Raw genomic sequence first — 8,428 nt, 5'->3', positions numbered from 1 at the left:
TATGTGAAGTGAGCTCTATAGCCGAGAATCACTTCACCCGACCCACACCCATCCTACACATACATATGCACATAGGATGTTATCACTCACCTTGAAGTCTTGAAGAATGCTTCCAAGTAATCCGCAACTCGCCAATGGAAAGTACCTATTCCATTATCACAATTACAACAATACACTTAGAGTGGATTTACAAATCAACCCAATTCGTCACTTAGTACAATTTCGACCCAAATGCACTTCCAAGCACAAACCGTGCCCAAAACTAACCAATAATCACTAACACAAGTGAGAATGGTCCTAGTACGCCAATTAAACCCGAACTCAAGTGTTAAACACGTGTCATACCCATTTTGACACTTAAACCCTAATTTTGACCCATAAGGTCAAAATCTCACCATTTACAAGTTTTGACACCAAAACACATTTAACTTGGTTTTATACTTCAACTTAATCCATTTCAAGTTTATAAACCTCATTAAATCGCCAAATGGGTCATAATCACCACCAAACCCTAATTTGACCCAAAGTTACAATTAGTCAACCAAATAACCTTAAATGGGTTTCAATACTTCCATAATCACTAACTTAAGTGATTAAACTCAATTTTAAGTCCTAAACATGGCTAATTAGTTCACCAACCCAAAATCCACCAACAATTAACAATAAACCCAATTACTAGCATCACTAAGCCCATTTCATCATCTAAAAGGGTTTTTCATCAAACTAACTCAAACCCTAACTTGAATATCAAATCAAATAGATGAAATTCGGAGTTTGAGCTTACCAATACCACCACAATGTAGCTAGGAATGAAAGGAACAACTTTAGAACTCGAGCTTTTGATCAATTCGGCCTCCTTCTTCACCAAAACCCTAAATCTCTCTCTAGAATCTCTCTCTCTCTCTAAAATAGTTTGAGAGTGATGAATGGATGTGAAAATGATCCAAAACTGATCCAAATCAGCTAATATGGCTCACAAATCTGGCCCCAAGTGAAATTACCCAATTGCCCTTCATTTAAAACAATTAAAAAGAAGAAGAGAGCTGTCTGCGTGATTTGGCGCGGCGCGCAACTAGCCAGTTTCAGATTCTTTTACCTTTTTAATTACATAACAATAATCAACGAAGCCCGTTCTCGAATGTCATAAGTACACAAGTATACAAGATAAATATTCGGGTCTTACACCACAAGATTTCCTTTATTTAATAATCATACACTCGCAAGTGTTTAAAAATCATTCATATAGATTGAACACCTGTTAACCGACATTAACATCATGCATATAGAATATCCCCAAAATAGAAATCCATATGTATAATATAAACTCGAAGTACTAAAGCATACCATTTTCCAGTATGGGGGAGTTAGTGCCCGTAGATATACCTTTAGGATTCGCGTCAATTAGGGTGTCTGTTCCCTAATTCTTAGGCTACCAAACTAAAAGGGGTGATATTCGATTCGATAATCCAACCATAGAATGTATTTTCGGTTACTTGTGTCTATTTCGTAAAGCATTTATAAAAACAGCGCATGTATTCTCAGTCCCAAAAATATATATTGCAAAAGCATTTAAAAAGGGAGCAAATGAAACTCACCATACTGTATTTTGTAGTAAAAATACATATGACGACACTGAACAAGTGTAGGGTTGGACTCGGATTCACGAACCTATATCAATTATATATATTAACAAATATAATTAAAATCGGACAAATTTATATATAATTAATGATATGAATTTTATATTATAAATTTATAGGTTTTGTTAATAAATTAAATATATTCTTTTTATATAAAAAAATATTAATATTGTTAAGTCATATGTATTGAATATAGTTTTACTATTTATTTGATAAAATGATAATGTTAAATAAAAAGTTGTATTATCTTTTAATAATAATAGTAAATATTTTTAATAATAACAATAATTATAGTAATAATAACCATGATAATAATAATGTTAATAAAAATGAAAATACTTATAATACTAATAATAATGATAATACTAGTAAAATTTTTTATAAAAATAAGATTAACAATAATAGTGATAATAATAATGATAATAATAGTACTGATAACTATAATAACTATAAAACTAATAATTTTACTACTAATGATAATTATGATACTAATTAAGTTGTAATAATAATCCTAATGGTAAAAGTAATAATAATGATAATAACAATAATATCTATAATACGTAATAACAATAATACTAGTAATAATAATAACAACAATAATAATAATATCAATAATAATAATAATAATAATAATAATAATAATAATAGTAATAATAATAATAATAATAATAATAATAATAATAATAATAATAATAATAATAATAATAATAATAATAATAATAATAATAAAAGAAATGCTACCTCAACGTAACAAGCCTACAAAAATAAACGTCCATGCCCAGGTTCGAACCCGCGATCTCTCGGTAACCCGACACGAATCCTAACCATTGAGTCCTTTCAGTCTTTCTGTCCTAATCTCAGGCCCGATAATATTTAACCCGTATTATTATTTCCTGGCCCAGTTTCATTTCAACCCAATAACACAAATGAAAACAGTCTACTAATAATATTGCTTTGTTGGGCTTTAAGAAATCAAAAGCCCAAATAAAAAAAAAACAGCCGGCCTATATTATTCCGTCTCCCTGCTTTGGTATCTGTCGATTCCCTCACACCATATACGAACACCCTAAATTTCTTTTCTCCCAGATAGACTTCTATGGAATCAGGTCACAAGATCACTGAAACCGTTTCCTATAACTACGCTTAAGAGTCCTGTGAAGTAAATCAAGGACAAGAACAATCGACAACTCCAATTCATGTTGTAAACAGAGGTGATGGTGATGATGAAACTAATAGTCAGATATTGGAATCTAAAGTGGTCCAGGTATCCCATAGAACACTCGTAATCAGTGATTTGTTCCCTCAGCACTTTATGTTTCATGAATTTAAATTTTAACCGAAAAGTTTTATTTGATGACTTTGAATCTGGAATTTAGAATTGTAAATCGATTAAGATCAATACCTTACGAGGCACAAATGAGTATCCAGGGATCAAAATAAGTCTTTGATTAATTTTTGATATTAAATCGATTGTTCTAGGGTCCTCATCAATTTTGATTGGCAAGTGTTTTGAAAGTATAATTGAATCATAAATTTCTTGATGAATTGATGTGTATATCTGTATTCTTAATTGATCGAACAAGAATAATAGATAGATAGATGAAACTGGTTATTTGCAGTGTGGTGATTGGAGGTGGGTTGGGTTTAATCGAGCATAGTTACATATATAGCTTGATTGAGAATGGAAACAGAAAAAGAATAAGTAGGTACTGAATAAGTGATTAGTAAGAAATCTATTGGAAGAACACTCAAATACACTTATCAAAGAATCAGGCTAATGAACAAGGGTGAGTTGATTTGTATATATGTTTTGATGAGGTAAGAGTATAGATTTGGATCAGCGTATGTATTACAAGTTCTGAATGCTTTATTGATTTGGCCTACTATACAGAAATTTATGAATCTTGCAGGAGGTGGTTTTGTTATGGTGGTTTTCGTTGCAGGTAACAGTTGTAGCAAAAAAATGCGACCAGCAGTAGCAATGGGGTAGTAGTGAATCACAATAGTTATTGTTTGATGACGTCTTTGATTTGTTAGAAATCGAACACAGAATGTAGCTGCTGCAAGTAACAGATCTCTATCGGCAGTAAAGTATAAGGCATTAGTTTGAAGATGGTGGTTGTTGAGATGAAAAGTTTGCAAGATGACGGTGACTTATTGTTTTTCACGATCCAGGAAGAGAAGAAGGTGATGTTTGATGTTTATGGCTAGCGATTAAAAGAGAAATAGATTACAGAAAGCTAGCAAGCAAGAGTAACACTAAATGGGTTTAAGTTGTGGTTGTTTGGGGTTGTTTTGGTGACCGAAAACCGCAGCAAACCAGTGGTGTTTGATGGCATGTTATAGCAGCAAAAAGAAAGGCTGAACAGGAACGCATAGGTGGCTGTTGTGATGTTCGATTATGGTGGGTTTGGTGTTATTGAGTTTAAGAAGCAAGAAGATGAAGATCTATAGTAAAATAGGAGAAAGACTTTGAATGTTTTCTGTTATCCCTCTCAAACGCATGTATGTATACACATATATTTAATATGTAAAGTAATAAACACTTAAGCAATCAGTAATAGGAGATAGATAATCAATCACTTTTTTTTATTTTTTTTCTTATGGTGAAAGTTTTAATCAACAAGGGAGTACCACTTGCATTTGTAGAGTGATATGTGATAATTGACAAACAAAAATAGTAACATCGATGTGTGGTTTTGTGTCGAGTAGTAAAAGAAATCAATAAGGAAAATATATGCAGATTCGATATATTATATAATGCAATAAGTGGAATGATAAAGGATACAATAAGCCAATTTAGTTAGTTTACTAGTAACATAAAGTTAAGAATAATAATATAATAATAATTATAAAATATTTTAAAATAAAACGTATGATTAACATTGGCAGTCGCCTTTTATGGACTAAATTTCGCGTTCTGTTAATAATCAGTTTGTTTGTTTGAAAGTTCCTTATTTCATTACTATGAGTCTATTAAGAGCTCAATTTAAAGTCCAGATACAACTAGAAGTTATATGTCAACAATGAACTAAACCATCTATTATTCACTTTAACTTAATTATCTTTAGTAAAAGTGTTCAAAACTAATTATGTATAATTTAACATCTTATATTATTTTACAAAATTAATTTTAATAACTAAATAATATAATGTTTCAAATTATATTTCGAATTAATATATATTTATATTTTTTTTTATATATATGTATGTATTTACAAATAGTTGTTCGTGAATCGTTGAGAATGGTCGAATGCCAATTGAATATATAAAACAGTTCAAAATTTTGAGACTCAACATTACAGACTTTGCTTATCGTGTCGAAATCATTTAAAGATAAAGCTTAAATTTGGTCAGAAATTTCCGGGTCGTCACACTTTTGGGGCCCAAATAGTTTGAGCCCAGCCGAAATGCCCTCTTTGAATTTGTCAAAAGCTGGGTCACTCATGTTTGAGGCATTGGGCTCAATATGTACTGGACCATCCGTTTTATTATCATTGTTACCCGAGTTTAAAATAAGGGTGGGGTCCACCGTATTTGTGTTCCTATCATGTGTATCTTGTATATGTGTGCTCGATGCATCTTTGTCATTAATGCCCTCATTATTAGGGTTTTTGGAATTCGTAGTGTTTTTTGAGACATGTGACAAGGACCCTTCAGTTTCTACCCTTCTAGATCCGGTGACGTTTTCCGGTGGAGAAATCAGAATATTGGCCGGGTCCTTCTTCGATTGAGCTTCATCGTCGGAAGAATATGCTTCATCTTCATCCATGTTATCAGAACCACACGAATTTACAGACTTATTCTTCTTCTCCTCCTCCTCCTCCTCCTCCTCCTCCTCCTCCTCCTCCTCCTCCTCCTCCTCCTCCTCTTCTTCTTCTTCTTCTTCTTCTTCTTCTTCTTCTTCTTCTTCTTCTTCTTCTTCTTCTTCTTCTTCTTCTTCTTCTTCTTCTTCTTCTTCTTCTTCTTCTTCTTCTTCTTCTTCTTCTTCTTCTTCTTCTATATCCATTTGAATAATATTACGAATATCTTTATAAGCATGGATAAAGAAATCAATGTTACCATGATGAATTAGAACATAATCATTTATCGGCTCAGGCTTATCAACGTTGAGTAACACCCTTCCAGCTGTTAGATTTTGTGTACCATCAAAGTGACAATTCTCTAATTCAATGACTGACCCCCATAAACTTCCAATCTTTGAAAAGGTGTTTACATTAAATATTGGGATGGGAACACCAAAAACTTCAACCCACGTTAATCTTCCTGGGTATATAAAAGAATTGTCCCACTTTCTCAAGTTTCTAACCCACCTTTTGATGCCATGGTGTTCATTCTCCAGAATATTATTACACGCTACTTCATTATCAAAAACCATAAGAACATGTAGCCCCCCCCAATGTATTTAAGATTAATATCACTGAGACCTTCAACATCACATAAACGTTTGAATTGTTGCAAGATGCCATAGTTAACAGCCTCCCCGACTAGCGAAAAATTAAGAATGTTGCTGTTGTCACCGTTGTTTTCGATTGTAAAGGATCGGTACAAATGGTCGTCTGCAGGTGTCTGTCGTGTTGTTTTAGGTTTAAGGTTGTTATTAGCAAAGTTGTTGTTTTGATATGCTTCGGCAGGTGTGGGGTTTAGGTCATGATTAGGGTTACGGTTTGGGTCATGGTTAGGGTTACGGTTTGGGTCATGGTTAGGGTTACGATGGGTGTTTCTATCTGTTTTCGGAATCTCCTTCCAGACCTTAGGGTTTTTGGTGTTGTTCTCTTTTGAAATGTTCATTCGCCAGATTACTTCTTCCTTCATCGCTTTTGTTTGAATTCTGGGGTCATTATCATTAGAACCAAACTTGTAACCCGATGATTTGTTGTTCCTCTCTCTAGCCATAAATGCCCTTAAACCCCAACCTAACAATTGAATTCTGTTGAGTTGAGCCAGCATCGAATCTACATTCTTAACGATCTACATTCTTAACATCTTCGTATAGGACAAAACCAAATCTATGACCGTTTTGGAGTCTTTTCCTGGCGATGTATACATCTTTAACCGATCCCCATTTGTTGAACGCCTTCCATAACTCTGAGACCCCCCACGTTTCCGGAAAATTGTAAAACATGAAGGATGTAAACGATGATTGATTACCACTCGTCGGACGATCTCTGTAATAGTTCCCTCTGCGTGCCCCTCGTTGTTTCTTCCAGCCCTTCTCGCCGTCGTCTCCCTCCCTCGATTGGTATTCGAACGTTGGAATGTTTTCCCATTTGTTTCTCTCTCTAACAGTTTCTCTCTCACACATTTTTCTCTCTCTAGTGGGTATTGATGAAGATATTCTAATTTTAATAGTAATCGTTATTTTAGTAAAAAAAAAAAAATACTAGAAATATATTAATTTATTATTTCGGTATAATACGCCAGTCTTTTAATAAAAGTTATACGGAGTATGATAAAACTCATATATACTAAAGAGAAAAACTCATGAATAGTTTCATTTGAGGATGTTATTATGACGTATCATTCGAAAAAAAATTAATCTAGCATTTTCTTTTATTCTCTTCTCCTTTAATTACATACAATTTTATGACATCATTGTGACGATATTATCCAATAACTATTTAAAAGTTATAAGTCAAATAGAAGATTTTAAATAAAATATATATGTAAAAAATGATCAAGACAAAGAAAAGTCATATAAATAGTGAGAAATGATAGACTTAAAAAAGAATATAAAAATAAAAGAATGGAAGTGGAAAAAGTGAATTAAAAATAAAAAAAAACATTAAGGATGTATTATAAAAAATTATGAAAAAAGAGGGAAATTAAAAGGGTAAAAATCAAAAAAGAAAGAAAAAGGGAGGGATTACCGGGGACTCGAACCCCACACACCTCTGATCACTATACATGTACGTATCCACTCCACCATTGTTTCACTTGTTTTTTACTTACAAAATATGGTATTTAAATCTTTAAAAAATTCGATTTTCCAATTATGCTTTTAACCATGAAAGTTGCTGTTATTACACACATATCTCAATTAAACAGTTTTTTTTTTTTTTTTTTTTTGTCTTCTTTTGTTTTCTATTTGAATCTATAGATAATATATAAAATTTTTTATTAAAATTATATGACGAAACTCATATATACTACGGAGTATAAAATTACAAGGAACAGTTTTATTTGATGACATCATCGTGACATCATCGTGATGTCATCATCTAACAAATATTTAAAACTTATGTAAGTTAATTTTCAATCTTTTTATTACTTCGTAAAAGTTATATGACAGAACTGATATACACTAAAAAAAAACTAATAAAAGCAGCTCATGAACATTTCTACTTGGTAACGTCATCGTGACATCATCATCCAATAAATATATAAAAATTTTAATCTACCATTTTTTTTATCCTTTTAACGTATACTCCCTCTGTCTCTAATAAATTTTCCGTATTCTTTTTAAGATGTCCAAAATTAATTGTTAACTTTAAAAAGAAATGATTAAGAAGATTAAGTTTTATTATGCCCGTAATATATGTAGGAAGATTAAAGGAGAAAGAAACAATAAGGGTAAAAACTGAAAAGTAAACAGAATATACAGTATTTTTATAATATTTCCTTAAGCTGTGTGATTTTTGTACGGTGACAATTAAATAAAGATGGAGGGAGTACAATTTTATGACTTCATCGTGATGTCATCATCCAATAAATTTTATGCCACAGTCTAGCATTTCTTTTGTTTTCTTTTTCTTTTCTTCTCCTTTTATCATATTACTACCTCCGTC

This window comes from Rutidosis leptorrhynchoides, chromosome 5 (genome assembly GCF_046630445.1).
Source record: "Rutidosis leptorrhynchoides isolate AG116_Rl617_1_P2 chromosome 5, CSIRO_AGI_Rlap_v1, whole genome shotgun sequence".
Lineage (NCBI taxonomy): Eukaryota > Viridiplantae > Streptophyta > Magnoliopsida > Asterales > Asteraceae > Rutidosis > Rutidosis leptorrhynchoides.
This window is presented reverse-complemented; position numbering follows the sequence as displayed.